Here is a 24,643-nt window from a genome sequence, read left to right as displayed (position 1 = left end):
ACTGCCCAGGCTGGAGTGTAGTGGACTGTCACACATGTGATTATATTTCACTATAGTCTCAAAGCTCCTGGGCTCTAGCAGTCCTCCCACCTTAGCCTCCCAAGTAGCTGGTACTACCAGTACCTGGCATCACACCCAACTATTTTCTTTTTTTTTTTTTTAAGAGACAGGGTCTCTCTACGTTGTTCAGGCTGGTCTCAAACTCCCGGCCTCAAGTGATCCTCCCATCTTGACCTCTTGAGTAGCTGGGCCCCAGTATTTTTAAAAGCAAAAAAGAGGCCTTCATCACATTGTAAAACCACCACCAGCTCCCACCTCCCCAGTTATCCAAACCACATTTACAATCACTCACCTTAAGAAGTAACCAAACAACATGCTAGATTTGCAGTGCAAAGGGCTCTAACAGCTCGGAGGGAGAAAGGTCTATATTGTTTTAGTTACTAATTGTTCCACAAACCTACTTTTCAGTAAGAGACATGTAGCAACAGAGGAAAAAAAAAAGAAAAGAAATGTAGTAACAACCCCCAGCATCTGCCCCTCACCACAGAAGAACAGAGGGATTATGATACTAAATTTTCCCTTCCCATTTATCTGATGCATACAATCACTATCAGTGGTACAAGTTTTTATACGTCTGCTCTTTGTTAAGCACATCTAAAGATTGGAGCCAAGAACAAAATGATGATGATGATTCTAATAACAATGACTAGCATTTTTAAAGATGTAGCATGTATAATACATTAAGCTAGATACAAGGTATATATTACTTTAATGCCTCTGTTATTTGTAATTTTCTAAACAATCTTGCTAGAAATATCATCATACCTAGATGAAGATACTAAAACCCGAAGAATTTAAGTAATCTGAACAAATTCACTTGGCTAGTAACTGGTAAAGCAGAATTTAAATCCTGGTCTTTCTGACACAGTCTTTTCAGTAGATAATCCCAGGCCAATCTGAAGAGCCTTGAAAGAAAAGAGCTTATATTCAAAGAGTGAGTATTCTTCCAATATTCTTCCAATTTGCTCAGTGAAAGGGTAAAGATGTAAAAATCATAACAGATATAACTCTTCATAAAATTTGCCCAGGTTTAGAACAATGAAAGTATTAAATAACTAGTTTAACTTCTAAAAATATGTAAATTTTTAAAAATATATATAATGCCAAACTTTGAAATATGGCAGCATTACTCACATCATGACAATTAAACCTTAATAAATGTGGAGTGCACAGCCAAAATTAACTTCCTAGCCACTTAATACAAATACCTGTTGGATCCCTTCATATACCACAACAATGAAGCAGGAAATGAAATTGATCTATTTGAATTTAATGTATTTATCATCGCCTTAGGAGAAAACTATGAGACTACTGCTTTTAGTGGAAAAGAAATGATATTAATTATCTCTTGGTGTACTTAACATGAGAAATATTTAATCTACTAGATTAGATAAAAGGGAGTTCAAGCACATCAGTCATTTCACTAGGCTTTCAATATTCTAGTCAATAGTACACATGGCTACCAGAATAAACATTCTGGTATACTCTAGTTTATTATAGTTGTCCTTCCATTCATGAACCTCTGGCACGCTGACTAACATGTTCTCCTATTTTGCAACAGAAAATGTCTTTATTGATTCCAAAATCCTGACTGTCCCCTCTTTTTCTTTTTTTTTTTTTCCTTTTTTTTTTGAGACTCAGTCTTGCTCTGTTGCCAGGCTGGAATACAGTGGCACAATCTCAGCAAACTGCAACCTCTGCCCCCTGGGTTCAAAGTGATTCCCCTGCCTCAGCCTCCCGGGTAGCTGGGACTACAAGTGTGTGCCACCATGCCTGGCTAATTTTTTGTATTTTACTAGAGATGGGGTTTCACCATTTTGGCCAGCATGGTCTTGATCTCCTGACCTCATGATCCACCCGCCTCGGCCTCCCAAAGTGCTGGGATTACAGGCGTGAGCCACCGCGCCTAGCCCACTGTCCCTTCTTTCACTAGCCTCCTCCTTTGTTTAAAAGAAAACAAAAAGAAGTACAACTATAGTTTGCTAAAGAATTCAGCTATGCACTTATGTTTCACAACAATGTTAGCACTAAATTATTTATTTAGAAGAAACCAGATGAATGAGAAAAGCACGTTATGAAATAGGGTTGGTGCTGGAAGTTGAAAGAAAGGAGGAGGGTAAATCTTCACGCTCCATAATGGGGAGTCAAAGAAGTTAAAAATTAAAAAGTATAAATATAAGCAGATTATTTACAGATATGGAGGCAAATACTAAAATAATTAGCTGAAAAAGACTGAAAAGTTTGCCTCTGAGAAAGAGTAAATGAGGCCAGGAAGAGGGCAGAGCATTGCCATTTTTAAAAAACCTTGTAGCTATTTGAGTATATTACACATGTATAACTTTCATAATAAATAAAACTAAATTTTAAAAAGTAAATAGAAGTTAAGAAAAATAATACCAAAAATTAAAATAAGGTGGCTAGCCTACTAGAAAAAAAAAAAATCACATCCTCTGAATCAATGATTCTGCTTCTGGGAATAAATAATAATTTTTAAAAAGAAGAAAAAGGTGAATATATTTGAGCAGGAAGGCATTTATTACAGTGTTCATTGCAACAGTAACACACACACATAGGGATATATGTACATGTGCACAAATGTATATATGTGCATGTATATATACACACATGTATGTATATATAAATAGCAACATTATAAGTTAGTAAAAACCAGTTTGGAAAACAATATGGGAGTATCTGATAAGGTTTCATATATGTATCCCCCATGACCAAAATATTCCATTCCTACGCACATACCACAGAGATGTTTTTATATACGTGTATCAGAAGACATGTACAAGAATGTTCATAGTAGCACTTTTAAAAACAAAGCTGAAAACCCAAATAACCATCAACAAAAGAAAAAAAAATGTGTAATATATTCATCCCAAGTACTACTATAGAGGAGTAAAAGTAAACAAATGACAGGTATATACATATGGTATAAATATCAATAACAATGAATCTCAGTAGCACGATGTTAAGGAACAAGAACAAGTTTTAGAAAACACACACAGCAACAAGTAATTCATACTGAGAAATATAAGACTAAATGATATATTATTTGGGATACACAGAAACACTAACAACATTTGGAAAAAGTAGCAGAAGTAGCAGATACTATGTTACTTTAATACACTAATTCTTAAATTTAATGGGCAGTATTATAACTTATATATGTTAAAAATGTGTTTTTGCATTTGTGTATTTTCCCATTAAATGCTAAGTATGAACCAATGGCACAGAGTATAACACTTTTAGACAAGGACTTCACAACATTTACTGTAAGTGTATTTGATATGTTCCCCCATCAAAATAGACTGACCATGTCAAATAGACATGGATAATAAAGTAAGACAAGTCAGTTAAAATGTATAATGTCTGGATGGGATTAACAGCAGATGGGACATTATAGGAAAAGCAGAACATGTTACCTCAGGGAGAAGAGTTTAATGCAAAGATTATTAACTGGTAACTGGAAAAAAGCTTTTAAGATAAGACCATGTTCATTAAAGATATTTTAGAAGTCAGAGAAATGTTAGAAAGAGGGGAAATTATATAACCCTATAACACAGAGGGAACTACTGGCCAGCGGAGCATTGGAATTTGCACAGCAGTATCTCAGAAATTTATGAATCTCCAAATTCTCAAGTAACAGAACAATAGCATATATCCTCCTCCTGGATATTTATGTGAGAAAGTGCAGAGAAAGGAAAAACTGATGTACAGGGTCTGGGCAGCTGGCTACAGTCACCAACAAAAGTGGCTCCCTCCTACACACCAACTTTATAAAGAGCACCATACAAATATATGTCTCAGAAGCAACCTTCAGATGTTTCTAAAATACTTAAAACCTTGATTGAGCTTAAAAGTAAATGTCCACTATATTCTTTTTAAATCCATCCTTTTAAAATTTTACCCATCAATTGTTTTGCTCTTATTATTTGTAGTTATACTCATTTACAATGTCTCCTTTATTAACTTAATGTTACATACATTTACCTACCCTAAAACAGTCCTTATAAAAATATCAATTTTTGACAGCTCCCAATATTTATCAAACTAATGACCAAAATTTACTTAACCTTCAGTTTAAGATGGAATATTTGTTATCACAAATGACTACTTTAAACATCTTTATAAAGATTTTCAATATCCAGAATTATTTTCTTGGGAGAGAATCAAAGACAATTATTGGATCAAAGTAACACTTTAGCTTCTTGATACAAATTATCAAACTACTTTTCAAAATGGCTATACTACTTTATATGCTTTTTCCAATAATCTATGGGTATAATTGAACCACAGATAGCACTGGATATTACCACTGTTTTTGAATATTATATATGCTTCTATAAGAAATATGCTTTTATTGATAGTCTAATCTGATTTTTTAAGTTATGAAGCTGAATACTATTTACTAACTATATTTCCTCTTGAGAATTTCTACATAATTTTTGCTCCCTTTTTGTCTTAAATAACTTTGTATTGATTATATGATAATATTCCCTGTTTGCCTATAATATTTGCTATGAGTATTTTCCCAGTTTGTTGATTTTTATTCGTTTACATATTATTTGAGGCCATTCTCAGAACACAATCATAAAATTATCTAAAAAGCTCCACACACTTGATTCTTCATCACATCCCTGCCTGATTAAGAAATTCAGACTAAAGTCTGTCTTTTACAAAAGCAAATATCAAAATATAAAACTGTGGTTTATAGAGGGTTATCTAGAAGACTGATGAACAGTAATCTGGAAAGATGCTTTTTTCTGATCCGTTCAACAAATTTTGTATCTTTGAAATTAAAATACATTATATTGCAAAGATTAAGATTTATCACAACAACCACATTTGAACTGTTTCTGAAGCATCAATCTTCTTGGCTACAATCATATCAGATATTCTACAAAGAACATAGCTACTAGAGAATACTGAGATAAATAACAAATTTAAATTAAGACAAAACAAAACAAACAACCATTAAATAACACCAAACAACATGAATGTTGTAGGGTTATAATATTGACAGAAGTAATTTATCCAATCAAAAATGAGATTTGCGCTTTCCACATAATAATGTTCCAGAAGTCACTTAAATCTAAGGTAGTCCAGTTTTTAAAAATTGCTTTAAAGATACATCCACACACAGACACATAAACATACACAGAGTCATGGCTTTTTTTTTTTTTTTTAAGTTTCATTAAAGAAACCTTAGAGAACACAGAAGTTAGAGAAAAAGTCATCCAAAATTCCAAGGACAACTACATATACATTTGATTTTCAGTTCATTACTCTAGAAGCAAATAGTGTTTTATTTTTATATTTGTATTTTTAGTTTTGCTTTGTTTTGTCTGAAATGGAGTCTTGCTCTGATCACTCCAGGATGGAGTACAGTGGCACAATCTCTGCTCACTGCAACCTCCATCTCCAGGGTTCAAGCGAATCTGCTGCCTCAGCCTCCTGAGTAGCTGGGATTACAGATCATGACACCATGTGCAGCTAACTGTATTTTTAGTAGAGACAGGGTTTCACCATGTTGGCCAGTGTGGTCTTAAACTCCTGAACTCAGGTGATCTGCCTGCCTATATTTGGAATACTTTAATCATATTTAGGTAAATATCTTAAATCTGATGATAAAACATGTCTTTGAAGAAAAATATTTTAAAGACAAGTTTTCACATATAATTGCAGAGTATTGCTAATAACGTGTAATATAACTGAAAACACAATAAAATAAAATTATAAGACAAAAATTTTAAAGTCGTATTTGCACAAAAACACAAATGGCTTATAGAGAACAGAGAACATAATAATGTGGGCTTAAAATGTGTAAGATTTTAATATGTGATAGCCTAAATTAGACGAACAGAAAAATTATAAATAAAAGCTTTTCACAATATATAAAACCAATAATTGAAAAAATTTAACGAATATAATGCTTATTCCAACTAAAAATAATTTCTTAACCTTTAAAAAATGAATGAATTACAAAAAATATTTTGCCACCGATTTTTTTTTCTAATAGTAAAAATAAAATCAAAAGAAAAAGAGAATGGAGAAAGTATGCATATCAAATGAAATAGAGAAAGGCATATCATCAAAAACACATAAAGAATTTATTTATTTATTTATTTATTTTTGTGAGATGGAGTTTCACTCTTGTCGCCCAGGCTGGAGTGCAAAGGCGCACTCACAGCTCACTGCAACCTCCACCTCCCAGGTTCAAGCGATTCTCCTGGCTCAGCCTCCCGAGGAGCTAGGATTACAGGCATCTACCACCATGACCAGCTAATTTTTGTATTTTTTGTAGAGACAGGGTTTCACCTTGTTGACCATGGCTAGTCTCGAACTCCTGACCTCACGTGATCCGCCCGCCTCGGACTCCCAAAGTGCTGGGATTACAGGTGTGAGCCACTGTGCCTGACCAAGAGTTTATAGTTTTAAATGGGAAGATAACCAAAGGCTATTAAATAACAAGTTCATATAACAGGATAACCGTAAGTCTGTATTTGAAAACCTATTAAACCTTTTTAATAATCTTTGAAATTAATCTTTCCATAAAATGAAATAGTAAATATTCACAGAAACATCTTCAAAATATGTAAAAATACATTTTAATTGAGTTATTTCTTACAAAAATTTTACAGAAAACAGGTACATCTTTTCAGAGACCAAGTATTATGTGATAGAAAGAATACAGAACTAGAAATGAGAACACCTGTGCTTTAATTATGTTCAATTCTATTACCTGAGAAAAATCACTAAGCTTTTCTGAGACTCAAACAGTGAAGATTAAAAAACCTATGTTGCTAACCAAGTAGGGTTATGCGCATCAAGTAAGACAATATGCATGAAGCATGTTTTGTAAACCATAAACAACTACATGTAAGTTATTATTAGTTATTATTTTCATAATAGGATATTATTCTTCTGATGGGGATAGGGAGAAAGAGGACCCAGAAGAACATGTAGAGATAATCTTAAGGAGTTCAGGTATTACAGAAAACAAACACAGGTTAAAATTTGTTTGTTTTTTTTTGAGACGGAGTCTTGCTCCGTCGCTCAGGCTGGAGTGCAGTGGCGCGATCTTGGCTCACTGCAACCTCCGCCTTCCGGGTTCAAGCGATTCTTCTGCCTCAGCCTCCCAAGTAGCTGGAACTACAGGTGTGTGCAACCACACCTGCCTAATTTTTTTGTATTTTTAGTAGAGATGGGGTTTCACCATGTTAGTCAGGATGGTCTCGATCTCCAGGATGATCTCGTGATCCGCCTGTCTCGGCATCCCAAAGTGCTGGGATTACAGACGTGAGCCACCGCGCCCAGCCTAAACTTTGTATTTTTCTAACTAGTATTAATTGATACCATCACATAAACTATGCACAGAATAGCCTCAGGCTTAAGTAAACCCCTTTAGCCTAATCTTTATATTTCAAGTCTAAAGCACTTCTCAGGGCATGTTCATCTTTCCTGCTCTTCAAAGTTTCATGGAAATTTAGAATCAAAAGTCTTACTTCTTTTTTGTGTCTCTCACAAAAGGGGTAAGGAAAATATCTTACTATTAAAAATGAGAATTAATTTTCCTTTCCTAAGTATCACTCTGTGTCTGTTTTTGCTACCACAAAAAATTGCTCAGAGCCAATGGAAAGAAAATACATTGTCTATCTGTTCCTCTGGGCACCATTTTTCCTTTTTTCCTGACTTTCTAACTATAGTACTGTTGATATGACATTATAGCTTAGAAACATGAAACCTCGTCCCCACATCGTCAACAGAAAGATATTTCAGGTCTCTTATTTAATGCCTACCTTCCAATCAGTACCTAGCTAGAAATAACTGCCAATATCTCTCCTTAGATGCCCTAGTTTACGTAAAATCAGCAGGGATATATAAACAAAGACCACCACCATAAACTAAGGGTCTAATTGACATCTACAGAGCACTCCACCAAGCAAAAACAGAATACAAATTCTGTTCAACTACACATGGAACATTATCCAATACAGACCACGTTCTGGGTCACAAAGCAAACTTTATAAATGTAAAAGAACTGAAATAATACAAAGTATGTTCTTTGGCCAGGCACAGTGGCTCATGCCTGTAATCCCAGCACCTTGGGAGGCCAAGGCAGGTCAATCACTTGAGGTCAGGAGTTCAAGACCAGACTGGCCAACGTGGTGAAACCCCATCTCTACAAAAATACAAAAAATAAGCCACACGTAGTGGCGGGTGAAGCGGAAGCAGGAGAATCGCTTGAACCAGAGGGCGGGGGATGGGAAGGTTGCAGTGAGCTGAGACTGTGCCACTGCACTCCAGACTAGGAGACAGAAGGAAACTCCGTCTCAAAAAAAAAAAAAAAAAAATTGTTCTTTGATCATAATGGAATCAAATTAGGAAATTTTCTAAATCTTGAAAATTAGTACATTTTTAAACAATCAAGGGATCACAAAGGATCTCTGAGAAATTTTAATTTTGAATTGAGTGAAAATGAAAATACAAAATCAAAATCTGTAAGATGCAACCAACACAGCAGTTCAGAAGGAATTTAATAATATTGTGTGTTTTTAGAAGAAAAAAATTTGTTATTAGAAAAAGGTCTCAAATCAATAATACAAACTCCTGCCTCAAAAAAACTAGAAAAAAGGTAAAATAAACCCAAAGTTAGAACAGAATAAAGAAGAAATCAATGAAATTGAAAACAGGAAAAGAGAGAAAAATCAAACCAAAAGTTGACTCTTTGAGAACATCAATAAAATTTGTAATCTCCTAGTAACACCAACAAAGAGGAAAAGGAGGAAAACAAATTACTAATTATATAATAATATTCACTGTTTGCCTATCATATTTGCTATTTTTCCCAGTTGGTTGATTTTTAAGTTATTTGTTTACATATTATTTCTTGAGGCCAACATGGTGAAACCCTGTACCTACTACTAAAACTACAAAAATTAGCCAGACATGGTGGCATGCACCTGTAATCCTAGCTACTCAGGAGGCTGAGGCAGCAGAATCGCTTGAACTCTGGAGCAGAGGTTGCAGTGGGCTGAGATTGTGCCACTGTACTTCAGCCTGGGGTGACCAGAGCAAGACTCCATTTCAGACAAAGTGAAACAAAACTAAAAATACAAATAAATAAAAATAAAACACTATTTGCATCTAGAATAATGAACTGAAAGTCAAATGTATATGTAGTTGTCCTTGGAGTTTTCGATGACCTTTTCTTCTCTAACTTCTGTGTTCTCTAAGATTTCTTTAATGAAACTTAAAAAAAAAAAAAAAAAAAAAAAAAGCCATGACTCTGTGTATGTTTTTGTGTCTGTGTGTGGATGTATCTTTAAAGCAATTTTTTAAAAACTGGACTACCTTAGATTTAAGTGACTTCTGGAACATTGTTCTCTTTGACTTCTGGAACATTATTCAGTATGCGGAAAGCCCAAATCTCATTTTTGATTGGATAAATTACTTCTGTCAATATTATAACTCTTATAACCCTACAACATTCATGTTGTTCGGTGTTATTTGATGGTTGTTTGTTTTGTTTTGTCTTAATTTAAATTTGTTATTTATCTCAGTATTCTCTAGTAGCTATGTTCTTTGTAGAATATCTGATATGATTGTAGCCAAGAAGATTGATGCTTCAGAAACAGTTCAAATGTGGTTGTTGTGATAAGTCTTAATCTCTGCAATACAATTTATTTTAATTTCAAAGATATAAAATTTGTTGAACGGACCAAAAAAAGGCATCTTTCCTCTCCAGATTACTGTTCATCAGTCTTCTAGATAACCCTCTATAAACCACAGTTTTATATTTTGATATTTGCTTTTGTAAAAGACAGACTTTAGTCTGAATTTCTTAATCAGGCAGGGATGTGATGAAGAATCAAGTGTATGAGTAACAGGAATTAAAAAGAGGATATCACTATGGACCTCATAGGCATATCATAGTGGAAAACTATAAATAGTTGAACAACTTAGAGAAACGACCAGAGCTAATACAAGATTATCTGACTCGATCTATAACATTAAGGGAACTGAATTTGTAGTTTAAAACATTCTGAATAAGAAATCGACAGGCCCAGATGTTTTCATTATCACTGAAAAAAAGAAATCAATTCTATACAATAAGAGAGGGAACACTTCCCAAAACTAGGGAAAAAAAGAATGCAACAGAACATTATCTCTCAAGAGATATACATGAAAATCTTCAAAACACTAGAAAATCTGATTACCGTAATAAAAAAACCAAAGACGTTACAAAAAATAAATTTAAAAAAATAAACACCTACAAAATAATCTCCTCAGGAGCAGAAATGCAAAAATACCAAGAAAATGTTAGCAAACAGAATCTTGCAACACATGAAAAGAATAATATGCCATGACCATGAGGAATTTCTTCTGGGAATGCAAGGAAGATACACACTGATAATTTAGAGATGTTTACTATGAACCCTATAACAACAAACTAAGAGTTTATAGCTAACAAGTCAACAAATGAGGTAAAATTTAAAAATAATGAAAAGAATGCGAGAAACAATGAACAGATGACACAGATAGCAAAATACTTCTAGAAAATGCAAGGTAGAATGTAGGTTAGTGAGACTGAGCGTGGTGGCTCACGCCCGTAATGCTGACACTTCTGGAGGCTGAGGCTGGCGGACTGCCTGAGCTCACGAGTTTGAGACCAGCCTGGGCAACATCATGAAACCCCATCTCTACTTAAATACAAAAAATTAGCCGGGTGTGGTGGTGCGTGCCTGTAGTACCAGCTACTCGGGAGGCTGAAATGTGAGAATCACTTGAACCCGGGAGACAGAGGTTGCAGTGAGCTGAGATCATGCCACTGCACTCCAGCCTGGGCAACAGAGCGAGACTCTGTCTCCAAATAAAAAATAAATAAATAAAAAATGTAGGTTAGTGGTTCCCTGGGGAGTAGAAGGGTTTTCAGAGAAGGGTGGAAGGGAGGTTTCACACGGAAACTTTTGGGAGTGATAAATATGTTTATTATATTGATTATGTTGATGCTTTCTCAGGCCTATAAATAAATAAAAATGTATAAAGTTATATACTTTAAACAAGTGCAGGTTATCGATACCAATTATACCTGAACAAAACCGTTTTTGTTTTTTTTTTTTGAAAAAAAGAAAAACTGCAAAAGAAATATATCAAACAGAGCTATGGGGTTTATTCAACCCCCGAAAAAAGCATTTTCCCTCTTCACTATACTTATGAAAGACATCAAAAAGGATTTTCTGTTTCAAACAGCCATTAAATGCCTATATGCTAAGCACTGTATAAAGATGGAAACAGGTATCAATCCTACATTTACATTATACCTTTTCTGACAGACCAGAAAACAGAATTATAAACTAGTCTGTCCCCTATCCCAAATCCTGAATAATACCCTTATATACATTAAAGTGTTTTGTTCCCAAAGAGCTAAAGATGATCACATAATTCTTAATTATGGATACTAGAGGGTCTGCTTCACTCAGGTCCAGGCACTCCAAAAAATTAAAAGCTTAGTGGACACTGACTTTGCAATGTATAGGGAATCCTAGGGTAAACACAAAATTAAGTAGGTACTTTACCATAGCACTCCTCAAAACCATTACTGTGCACAATGAACACCCAAAAGAAGAATATAATATATAACATTTCCCACATCTATTTATCCACAGGATACCATCCATCCCCCACTTTTTTCCCTTCAGATTTTTCAAAAGATCCAGTAAGACTAAAGCCCATGGAACACACTTAGAAAAACACAGTGACTACTTCATACTGGTTTAGATGCAATACTAAAAGAAATAAAATCCATATAAATCCAATGAAGCCCTTTGTTTACTCCTTTAAAAATCAGGTCAACAAGGGATCTTATTAAAATAGTATAAAGCACTTACAAGCAGTAATACAGGGGTGAGACTCTGTCTCAAAAAAAAAAAGATGAAGAAGATACACATCTATTTATATCCAACTCTCCTATGAAGAGTTCCCATTATATAAAAATTAATGACCACAGAATCTTCACCTACATGATACCATAGTAACTTCTAGACAAATTTTTTATTCTATATCTGAATTTTACTTAAAAAAAAAACAAGAAATATTATATAGGTATTATGAGAGTCACATATCCACAGTCAGAAGAGTCCTTACTATGAAGAAATAACATGAAGATTATTAATGGTAATTACTAAGGTGTGCAAATTTTTTAAAGTTAACTCAGAATATCTACTCTCTAATCCACACATTACAAACGCAATACACTGATGCAAAAGGTTAGAAGAACTACATGGGGTGATAACACAGTAAGTCATCAGAAGTAACAATAATAATAAACATTCATATAATGCTTACTATGTGTTATGTGTTGAACTGTGTCTCCCTAAAATTCATATGTTGAAGTCCTAATTCCCAGTACCTCAAAATGTGACTTTATTTAAACATAGGGTTGTTGCCCCTAATTCAGCATGACTAGCATCCTTATATTATAAAAGGAGGAAAGCTGGACAACAATACCCACACAGGCAGAATGCCATGTGAAGACAAGGGCAGAGACAGGGGTAAAGTTTCCACAAGCCAAAGAACTCCCAAGACTGTCAGCAAACCAGAAGCTAGGGAAGAGGCATGGAACAGCTTCTCCCTTATGCACCTCACAAGGAAGCAAACTTACTGACATCCTGATTTTGGACCTTAGTCTCCAGAATTGTAAGACAACACATTTCTGTTATTTAAGCCACCCAGTTTGTGGTACTTTGTTAGAGCAGCTCAAGCACTACAGACCCTATGTGTCCAGACATTGTTACAAGAGCCTGTATATTACTCATTGAATACAACTCATTTAATACATTTATCTGCTCCACTTTACAGATGATCAAACTGAGGCACACAGCAGTTAATTAACTTGCCCAAGTTCGTAATTACTAAGGTAGCATTTGGAAAGTGATGCAAATGGTTTTTGTCTTAGTTCAGGCTGCTATAACAAGGTACCATAAACTGGGTGGCTTCTAAACAACTGAAACTTATTTCTCACAATTCTAGAAGCTGGAAGTTCAACATCAGGGTACCAACGTGGTCAGCTTCTGGTGAGGGCTCTCTTCTAGGCTGTAGGCTTGCATCCTCACATGGCAGAAGAGAGCAAGAGGGCTCTCTGGGATCCCTTTTTCAAGGATACTAATAGCATTCATAAGGGCTCTATCATCATGACCTAGTAACTTCTCAAAAGCCCTTCCTCCTAATATCATCACAATAGGGAGGTTAGGATTTCAACATATGAATTTGGGGGAGACGTAAACATTCTGTCCATTGCAGTGTTGTTGCTAGAATAGCCCCATAGTGTAGCTGTGTGTTTCAACTGTCTGGAGCATTCAGATCAAAGTTTGATTCTCCGGACCTGTAAAACTTTGTTCTCTTTATACATTCTAAAATCTTATAATAAATCTTTTCTACTTACATTAGGTATAGTAGATTCAGTTGATCTCAACTAGGAACCCTAACTCCAGTAAGGAATTGGAGTTCTGAGAAAGATGAAGTACTTAAAGAAACTGACAGTGGTTGCAGCCCCAGAAAAATATCCGAGTAATCTCTGATTACTATTCAATATACGGGTTTCAAGGTTTGTACGACAGCAGTGAAGGACCAATCTGACAAACCTGGCCACAAAAATCAGTTCCTCTGGTCTTGTTCATCTATCTGATCATAAACACTTTATTGACCTCTCTCCAAAAGTAAGCCTATAGATAGACCACACTGGAGTCCAGCTGAGGAGAGGAGGTCATGAGGTAAGGAAAATAACGGAGGGTTCCAAACTACCATGGACTTCAAGAGAGGTGACTAGAGATTAGCAACTGAGATTTGGCTTTTCCTATACGTCAAAATTTACATGGCCCAAACTTGATAATTTCTTCTCTTATTCACTGTTCTTCACTAAATTCCCTTCATGTTAGCTCCCTGTGAAAACACTGCACACACAAATTATTTCACAACTTGAGAGTTAAATACATTTTAGGACAAAAATATACTACTCTTCTATTATGGATTGAATTGTACTACGCAAAAAAAGATGTACTGAAGTCTTAACCATCAGTACCTCTAAATGTGACTTTACTTGGAAACAGGGTTTTCCCAGGTGTAATACAGTTGACACTGGATTTTCCTCGGTGACTTTTGCCAGCTGGACCACCTCCAGCTGGTGACGCCTCCACTGAAGTCTCGCTCAGTCCCAGGCCTGCCGCAGGAGACACCCTGCCCACTCAGTCCACTAGGCTGTGCCTTGCTTGTGCACACCAGCCCACCCATGTTACAGCTCATACCCATGTTCAGCAGTTCCCAAGTTCTTGTCCTGCATCCAAGAAGAATGAGATTACACTGACCATCAAGGGGTGAGAAGGGTAGAGAAGAGTGTTACTAAGCAACAGGACAGCTCTCAGCAGAGACGGGATGTGAGGGTGGTCCCCCACTCGAAGTCAGGTGTCGCTCCTTCAGTGTGGCTGGGTCCGAAGCTTTTATGGGCTCAGAATGGGAAGTGCGTGCTGACTGGTTTGTGAGTACGCAAAAAAGACTAAAACAAAGGCACCACTCAAAGGTGGGCTCGACAGCATAAAAATCCAATTAGGAAAGTGTAAGTATATGTAAAACAGGTGAAGGGTAGGGATCAATCAGAGGAAAGCACACCAAACAGGAAGAGAGGTTCTCAATCCAGTATATGGATTTATCCAAGACTTGTAGCTTGGCTTTCAGGCTTTAAATTGTCTTTGGTTTGAAGATGGAGTTTTACCGGGGACCTGCCCCTGTCTGCTAAGGATTTGTCTGCCTCCTGCTACTATCCTAGTTAAAATAAAGGTAAACTGGATTAGGGTGGCCCCTAATTCAATGACTGGTGCCCTTATAAGACATCTTATAAGGAACATTTGGACACAGCCACAGAGAGGAGAATGCCATGTAAAGACACAGGGACCTAGGAGAAGGCCATGTGAAGATAGAGGCAGAGATTGGAATGACACATTTATAAGTCAAGGAACAACAAGAACTGCCACAATCACCAAAAGCTACAGGAGGATTCCTCCCCTAGAGCCTTCAGAGAGAGTATGAAGGCTCTGTTAACACCTTTACTTCAAACTTCTAGCCTCCAGAACTGTGTAAGAATAATTCTGTTGTTTTAAGGCACTCAGTTTATAGTAATGTGCTGCAGTAGCCCTAGGAAACTAAAACATCTTCTCTCTGTTATATTCATTTTTTTCTATCTTCAGTGAACCCCCAATTTAGGCCTGAAGCTATAGACCAAATGAGTTAACTGAGAATTGAAGTCAATGAAGGTTCCACATGCAGAGCAGCTGCAGGATAAGCTCTTTAATCTTCTACACAACATTCACTGGCATATTACCAGAAAGTTCTCATATTTTCTTAGCTTAAGAGCTCTTGAGCTACTAAATACAATTTTCATAATGAATGAATATGTTTATAAAGAGGAGTTAGGAAGGTAGAACAAAAACTATACTGGCTTGAAGCATGGGCATCAGATATTTTGCTAAATAAAATGGAGGTCACCATGTCAATTCCACATGAGCATTTCCTGTCAGTCTGCTGTTAAGAAAAGCCAAGAATGAGTGTGTGACAATCCTATTGTACAATGAAAGATACTAAGTAACAGAATATTACTAAGAGTACCACTTAAAACTTAATCTAAAATATTTTAGCTGCCCCTTACTAAAGGGAATCTTTATGGAACAACCATATTTTACTTAATCCTTCAAAGGAACTAAATAAAATATCATCTTGGAAGAGTAGCATAATATGGATCTGACAGCTCAGAGGGAGTAGAATGTTACCATATGTCTTTTTAATTTTAGCCATTCTTGGGGGTGTAAAGTGGTATATCATTCTGGTTTGATTTGCATTTTCCTAATGACTAATGATAATGACCACCTTTTCATGTGCTCATTGGCCATTTGCTCATCTTCTCTGGAGAAACGCCTATTCAAGTCCTTGCCCAGTATTTTTTTTTTTTTAAGAGATGGTGTCTTGCTGTGTTGCCCAGGCTGATCTCAAACTCCGGGAGCTCAAGCAATCCTACTGTTTCAACCTCCAGAGTAGCAGGGTCTACAGGACTGTGTCTGGCTTTTGCTCAGTTTTCAGTTGGTGATGTGGTTTGGCTGTGTCCCTACCCAAATCTTATCTTGAACTGTAGCTCCCAAAATTCCCACATGTTGTGAGAGGGATCTGGTGGGAGTTAATTGAATTATGGAGATGGGTTTTTCCTGTGATAGAAAATAAATCTCATGAGATCTCATGGTTTTATAAAGGGGAGTTTCCCTGCACAAGTTCTCTTCTCTCATCTGCTGCCATGTGAGACATGCCTTTCACCTTTCACCATGATTATGAGGCCTCCCTAGCCACATGGAACTGTGAGTCCATTAAACCTCTTACTTTTGTAGATTGCTTATTCTTGGGTATGTCTTTATCAACATCATGAAAATGGACTAATACAGTTGGGTTATTCATCTTTCTTGAGTTGTAAGGGTTCTTTATATATTTTATATGCAAATACCTAGTGTCAGATACATGATTTACAAACATCTTTTCTGATTCTGTGGATTGTCTTTTCACTTTCTTGATAGTGCCCTTTAATGTGCAAAAGTTTTAAATTTTGATAAAGTCTAATTTATCTCACTTCCTTTTGTCACTTGTGCTTTTGTTGTTGTATCTCAGAAACCAAGGTCACAATAATTTCCTCATGTTTTTATTTAAGAAATTGTATGGTTTTAGATCTTTAGGTATGTGATACATTTTTAGTTGCTTTGTTGCATGGTATGAGGAAGTGATATATATTCATTCTTTTGCATGTAGATACCAGTTGTCCTAGGACAATTTTTTGAAAAGACTATTCGTTACCAATTACATTGTCTTCACATTCTTGTTAAAAATTAATTAACTATAAATGTCAGAGTTTATTTCTGGACTCTCAATTCTATGCCACTGATCTACATATCTATCTTTATGCCATTACCAGACTGTATGAATTACTGTAGCTCTGTACTAAGTTTCAAAATCAGTACATGTAAGTCCTCCAGCTGTGTTCTTTCTCAAGTTGATTTTGGCTATTCTTTTTAGAATTTGTTTTAGCTATTCTGGGTTGCTTGCATTCCAGTATGAATTTTAGGATCATTTTACAATTTCTGCGGCAAACACCAACTTGGATTCTGATAAGGACTGCACTGAATCTCTAGAACAATTTGGGAAGTGCTGCCATCTGTGCTAGGCAGATTAATGTACTCTAAGGATATCCAACATCCTAATCCTCAGAATTTGTGAAATGCTACCTTACATGCTAAAAGGAACAGTGCGGATATGCTATGGTTCTTGAGATGGGGAGGTTATCCTGGATTACCTGGATAGGCCCTAATAAAATCACGAGTGATTTTATAAAATAAGGCATTGGGAGATCTGATGACAGAAGGCGGCACTGGAGAATGGAAACAGGAGGAGAAAAGGTGATATGATGCAGGGCCATGAACCAAGGGAAGTGGACAACCTCCAAAAAGCAAATCAAAACAAAACAAAACAAAAACAAACAAAAAACTATCTTAGAGCCTTCAGAAGGAAGCAGCTCTGCTGACAATTAGATTTTAGTCCCTTAAAACTCATTTCACACTTCTAATCTCCAGACTTGTGAAAGAATAAATCTGTGTTGTTTTAGGCCACCAAATTTATGGTAATTTGTTACAGCATCCCTAATAAACTAATATACCCAATACATCCTCAGTGTGTCTGCACATAACAACAGAGTTTGATATAAATGTAGCAAAAATAAAAATGACTGAAATTTGAAAATCTACAATTATGTCAAATAGTTTTATATCCTTTAATAAATAATTGATAAAACAGGTAGACAAAAAATTAGTAAAGATATCTGTAGAGGGAGATAACAGAAACATGGCAAAAGTTTTACAACTGGTAAATCTATGGGTAAGGGGTGTTTATTTTACTATTCTTTCGACTTTCTCTAATTTAAAACGTTTTAAAATAAAAAGATGGGGAAAAAATCACTGAAGTATAGAGAATATATGAAAGATAATCTATTTTTTATCTGGGGCATCATCAAACTCTATCATCTTACCATTCGATTTTATTATTTACTAGAAAAATCCTATTTGCCACATTGATTTTTTTAAAAAAAAATTTAAGACAGGGTCTCGTTCTGTCACCCAGGCTGGAATGCAATGGCACAAACACAGCTCGTTGTAGTCTCAACTTCCCAGGCTCAAGCCTCAGGATACTGAGGCTCAACTTCCTCTCACATCAGCCTCCAATGTAGCTGGGACCACAGGCATGCACCACCACACCTAGCTAATTTTTTTTATTTTTTGTAGCGACAAGGTCTCACTTTGTTGCCTAGGCTGGTCTAGAACTCCTGGGTTCAAACAATCAGCCTGTCTCAGCCTCCCAAAGTGCTAAGATTAAAGGTACAAACCTGCCCAATCAACAGTGACTTTTAAATAAAGGTCGGCCTGCAAATATACAGTCTAAAGAACTGCTATTTTAAACAGGAAGTGTGTGTGTGTGTGTGTGTGTGTGTGTGTGTGTAACATTTTATTGTAAAAATATCAGGAAAGAAGACAGAATGGTCCCTTGTACCCATTACTGAGTTTCAACAATTATCATCATTTTGCCATTCTTATTTTGTCCATATTTATCTCATGTGTTTCAATGCTTTGGCATAAGCATTAAGTCTTAAGTACAAAAAGAATAACTGAAAAGAATATGTCAAGTGAAAATCGAAAAGAACATTTCAAGTAAAAAGACCACAATGTTCTATAAAAATAACTGCTCTATAGTAAACTAAAGTTGAAAAATTAAACACAGAGAGGTCAGACTAAACATTGCTGGGTTAAAATAAAATTCAAACTGATAAAATAGGCTGCAAAATATTTTCGCAATTCAAGAGTAACTGATATACAAAAGAGAGGGGAGTGGAAGTTAACAAGATAGTACCACCTAATCCTCTAAGGACATGAACTTAGGATACTGAAATAAGAACGTGACATAAGTACAGACCGGAGGAAAATACAATAATGCTTAAAAACTCAAACGCAGTCATTTCCGTGTAAGAATATCAGTTAACCAAAAATTACCATTAATATCAAACTGGCCTTATAAAAAAGCTGCCTCTACATGAAAATAAAGTCTTTTCTACTTAAAAAATTCTAACTAGGAAGAAAAATGGGGATTTCTGAAGTCATATTCTATTTATAGTATATACATTCTACCATGTACTATAAAAAGTCCAGGGATGTACCCATTTTCACAAAAAAAAAAAATTCTACAAAAAATTTTCTATTTTTTTCTATTCATCATAGTACTGGAAGTCCTAGCCAGAACAATTAGGCAAGAAAAGAAATAAAAGGCATCCAAATTGGAAAGGAAGAAGTAAAATTATCTCTGTTCACAGATGACATAATCTTAGATATGACAAACCTTATAGATTCCACATCATAAAAAACTGTAAAAATAAATGAATTTAGCAAAGTTGTAGGATACTAAATCAACACACCACAATCAGTTGCATTTCAGTACACTAACAATGAACAATCCAAAAAGGAAATTAAGAAAATAATCCCATTTACAATTTTAGCATTAAAAAGAATAAGACAAGAATAAACTTAGAGAAAATAAAAAGGCAAAAGACATGTATTCTGAACACTACAAAGTATGGCTGAAAGAAATTAAAGACAACACAAAGAAATGGAAGATATCCCATGATTTTGAATTGAAAGGCTTAATACTGTTAAGATGTCAATACTACCCAAATTTATCTACAGATTTAATGCAATCCCTATTGAAATCTCAATGGCATTTTGTGTGTGTGTATGCAGAAATAGAAAAAGGCATCCTAAAATTCATATGGAATCTCAAGGGACCCCAAACAGCCAAAACAAAAGATGGAAGTTTCATAGCTGCTGGCTTCAAAATATATTACAAAGCTACAATAATAAAACTTGTCTGGTACTGGCATAAAGACAGACATATAGACCAGTGGAACAGAGGGCCCAGAAATAAACCTTCACATGTAAGGTCAAATGATTTTTGACAATAGTGCCAACACAATTCAACAGGAAAAGGACAGTCTTATCAACAAATGGTGGTGGGAAAACTGTATATCCATATGCAAAACAATAAAATGGTACCATTACCTTAGCTATATACAAAATTTAACTCAAAATGGATCAAAGACCTAAACTAAGAGCTAAAGCTATAAAACTCTTAGAAGAGGCATAAAGGAAAAATTTCATGGCATTGAATCTGGCAATTTCTCGCATACTGACACCAAATCACAGGCAAAAAAAAAAAAAGTAACTATAAACTGGACTACATCAAAACGTAAAACTTCCATGTAAATACCACAATTCACAGAGTGAAAAGGCAACCTACAGAATGGGAGAAAATATTTGCAAATAATATTTCTAATAAAGGGTTAGAATATATAAAGAAATTCTACAATTAAGAAACAAAAAAGCAAATAACCTGATTTTTAAATGGGCAAAGAATATAAACAGGCATTTCTGTAAAAATGAGAGACAGGTGGTCAACAAGCACATGAAAAGATGTTCAACATCACTAATCATTAGAGAAACGCAAATCAAAATCACAATGAGATATCACCTCACACCAGTTAGAACGGCCACTATTAAAAAAAATACACAAAACAGAAAATAATAACTGTTGCAAGGATGTAGAAAAATTGGAACCCTTGTGTATTGTGTCTAGAAATGTAAAATGGTGCAGCTGTTATGGAAAATGATATAGACCTTCCTGAAAAAACTTAAAATTAGAATCACCGTATGATACAATAATCCCATTTTGGGGCATACATCCAAAAAAATGGAAAACAAGATCTCAAGGGAATATCTGCATATCCATACTCACTGCAGCTATTATTCAAAATAGCCAAGAGGTAAAAGTAACCCAAAAGTCCACTGCCAAGATAAATGCATAAAGAAAATGTGGTATATACACTGAGTACAACGTGTACACTGCTCGGGTGATGGATGCACCAAAATCTCAGAAATCACCACTAAAGAACTTATTTGTGTAACCAAACATCGCCTGTTCCCAAAAACCTATTGAAATAAAAAATAAATTGAGATAAATGTTTTAAAAAAGATAAAAAGAAAAAGAAAATGTGGCATATAAACCCAATGGAATATTAGCCTTAAAAATGAACAAAATCAGTCGGGTGCGGTGGCCCACGCCTGTAATCCCAGCACTTTGGGAGGCCAAGATGGGCAGATCATGAGGTCAGGAGATCAAGACCATCCTGGCTAACACAGTGAAACCCCGTCTCTACTAAAAATACAAAAAATTAGTTGGATGTGGTGGCACACGCCTGTAGTCCCAGCTGTGGTGGCACATGCCTGTAGTCACAGCTACTCAGGGGGCTGAGGAAGGAGAATCGCTTGAACCCAGGAAGTGGAGGTTGCATCGAGCCAAGATCGCGCCAGTGCACTCCAGCCTGGATGACAGAGCGAGACTCCGTCTCAAAAAAAAAAAAAACAACAAAATCTTGTCACACACTGCAACACAGATTATGAGCACATTATGTTAAATTAAATAAGTCAGTCACAAATAGACACTGTCTGATTCTACTTTTATGGGGTATCTAAAGTAGTCAAACTCATAGAAACAGAAAGTAGAATGGTGGTTGCCAGCAGGTGGGGGAGAGGAAAATTAAGACCTGTTCGATAGGTGTAGAATTTCCATTTTACAAGGGGAAAAAATTCTGGGCATCTGTTCAACAACAATATAAACATAGTACCAAACTGCACAGTTAAAAATGACTAGGATGGGAAATTACATGGTATTTGGTTTTTGCCACAATTAAAAAAGAAAAACAGAAAATAACAATTGTTGAGGAGAACACAGAAAAACTGAAATCCGGCCAGGCGCGGTGGTTCACGCCTCTAATCCCAGCACTTTGGGAGGCCCAGGTAGGTGGATCACTTGAGGTCAGGAGTTTGAGACCAGCCTGACCAACATGGTGAAACCTAGTCTCTACTAAAAATACAAAAATTAGCTGGGCGTGGTGGTGGGCATCTGTAATCCTAGCTACTCGGGAGGCTAAGACACGAGAATTGCTTGAACCCAGGAGGTGGGGGTTGCAGTGAGCCGAGATCGTGCCACTGTACTCCAGCCTGGGCAACAGAGACTTTGTCCCAGAAAAAAAGAAAGAAAGAAAAGAAAAAAAGAAAAACTGAAATCCTCATATATCACTGGCAGACATGTAAAATGATGCAGTTTCTGTGGAAAATGGTATGGTTGTTTCTTAAAAGACTAAACATAGAATTACCATATGGTCCACCAATTCTATTTCTAGAAATATCAAAAGATATTTAACAGGGATTTGAATAGGTATTTGTAAGCCCATATTCATAGCAGCAATATTCACAATAGCCATGAGGTGGAAGCAACTCAAATGTACATCGATGAATGAAAGATAAAGAAAATGTGGTACATATACACAATGGAATACTATTCTGCCATAAAAAAGAATGAAATCACATCATTTGTGGCAACATGGATGAACCTGGAGGATATGATATTAAGTGAAATATGCACAGAAAGAGAAACACTACATGTTCTCGCTCATATGTAGGAGCTAATTAAGTTGATCTCATAGAGGTAGAGAATAGAATGGTGATAACCAGACAGAAGTTGAGAAGGATGGGGAGAGGGAAGGATGAAGACCGGTTGGTTATTCACAGTAGCCAAGACACTGAAGCAACTTAAATGTCCATGGACAGATGAATAAGCAAAATGTAGTATATACAACGAATTATTCAGCCTTTAAAAGGAAGGAAAATTTGACACATGCTATATAACATAGAGGAAACTTGAAGACATTATGCTAAATGAAATACGCTAGTCAGCAAACAAACAAATACATAATCCCTCTGATGTGAGGTACCTGGAGTAGTTAAAATCATAGACACAAAAAGAATGGTGGTTGTCAAGGGCTGAGGGTGGGGGAGAATGGGCAGTTAGTGTTTAATGAGTACAGAGTTTCAGGTTGATACAGATTAAAAAGTTCTGGAGATAGGTGGTGGTGATGGTTGCACAACTATGTCGATGTACTTAATGCCATAAAACTACATACTTAAAATTCGTTAAAATAGCAAATTTTGTTATGCATATTTTATGACAAAAAAGTCCTCTTTTATATGCAGCATTCATTTTAAACTTTTATTGTAAATAAAAATTCATGAAATGTTAATTTTTGCTTTCAACTGACAGAAAACTAAAATTAACTTAAAAGGGGGAATAAAGGAATATAATACAAAATCTAAAGCAATAGATAATTAAAGCAGAGTTGGATCATGAGTGTTCAGCAACTGTCATCAAGACACAGTGTGCCCTGTTTAAATAAAAAGTGTAGTATTTAATAATAATTGCAAATAGTATGATATATTTATAAAGCAAATATAACCCTGATTTGTCTTTTCAAAAAAGTCAATGTTCATTTACAGTAATACTTGAATTAAGTAAGACATTTCAATGACACTGTTTGTGGTCAAACAGCATGTATTGACCAAGTCAAAAATCAGAGATCTAATTTCAACTTCACCATTCACAGGCCATGCAAACCTAGACAGGGAATTTAATGAGCCTCAGTTTATTCATTCATTAAACTGGGATCTCCTCTCTGAATCAGTATGAGTTTCAAATGAGATATTTACCAAATCATTTAAAAACTATGAATTTAGGATCTCCTCTCTGAATCAGTATGAGTTTCAAATGAGGTAAATACCAAATCATTTAAAAACCATGAATTTTTAAATCAACGTAAGGCATTATAACACATTGTCACATGATTTCTTTCTGACTACGTCACCAAGTGCCCTTTCCTCTGCCTACTCTACTCCAAAAATGGTGAGTATCTAGCCCCAGTGCATTCTGCTTGGTATTAATCTATTATGTTAGGATAGCATAGCCCTTTGGCATCATTTTAAAACAAGCCAAAACCTGAGGTTTAGGCATCTTAGGTTAAGAACCATAGTAACTTCTTTCTTGTTTCTGCTAAAAATATAGAATGCTGGTGCTTGGAAGAAAGTGAATGTGTCTTGCCTTTTACCAGACGATCATTATCGAATAGCCACTGTGTGACAGGTGCTCTTTCAGACACTTAAAGTCCTTCCACTGGACAACTATTGTTGAATAGCTACTCTGTGACAGTTGCTCTCTTAAGATACTTCAGAAAGGAAGTATATTATTTTAATATACACTTATGATTTTAATATACATTTCACATGCCTATTTTTAATTTATATACATTTAGATACACATATTAATGTGCATCTTAATATGCATTTTTAAACCATAATAAAATCAGACATTCTTCATAGAAACTGAAATTTTTGCTTTCCTACAACAGTAGTATGCTAAGTATTTTTTCATTACAGTACCTGAAAGTTTCTAAACCAATATCCACTTTCCCCTTGATCATAACTAACCAAACTATAATTGTGTTCATGGTAGTAAGGTGCCCGGCTAAATAAATCTCTGTTTCTAGCAAAATATGTACATGAGAAAC

At 35.5% G+C, this 24,643-nt stretch overlaps 1 protein-coding gene across 1 annotated transcript in view; it reads right to left on the bottom strand.

Annotated features, from left to right (window-relative positions):
* Nucleotides 1-24,643, bottom strand: part of COG5 (component of oligomeric golgi complex 5) — a 363,081-nt gene that overhangs the window by 214,244 nt on the left and 124,194 nt on the right. The window lies entirely within an intron of this gene.

Source organism: Papio anubis, chromosome 4, assembly GCF_008728515.1.
Source record: "Papio anubis isolate 15944 chromosome 4, Panubis1.0, whole genome shotgun sequence".
Taxonomy (NCBI): Eukaryota; Metazoa; Chordata; class Mammalia; order Primates; family Cercopithecidae; genus Papio; species Papio anubis.
Note: the sequence above shows the minus strand (reverse complement) of the source record. Positions and strands in the feature narration are given on the sequence as shown.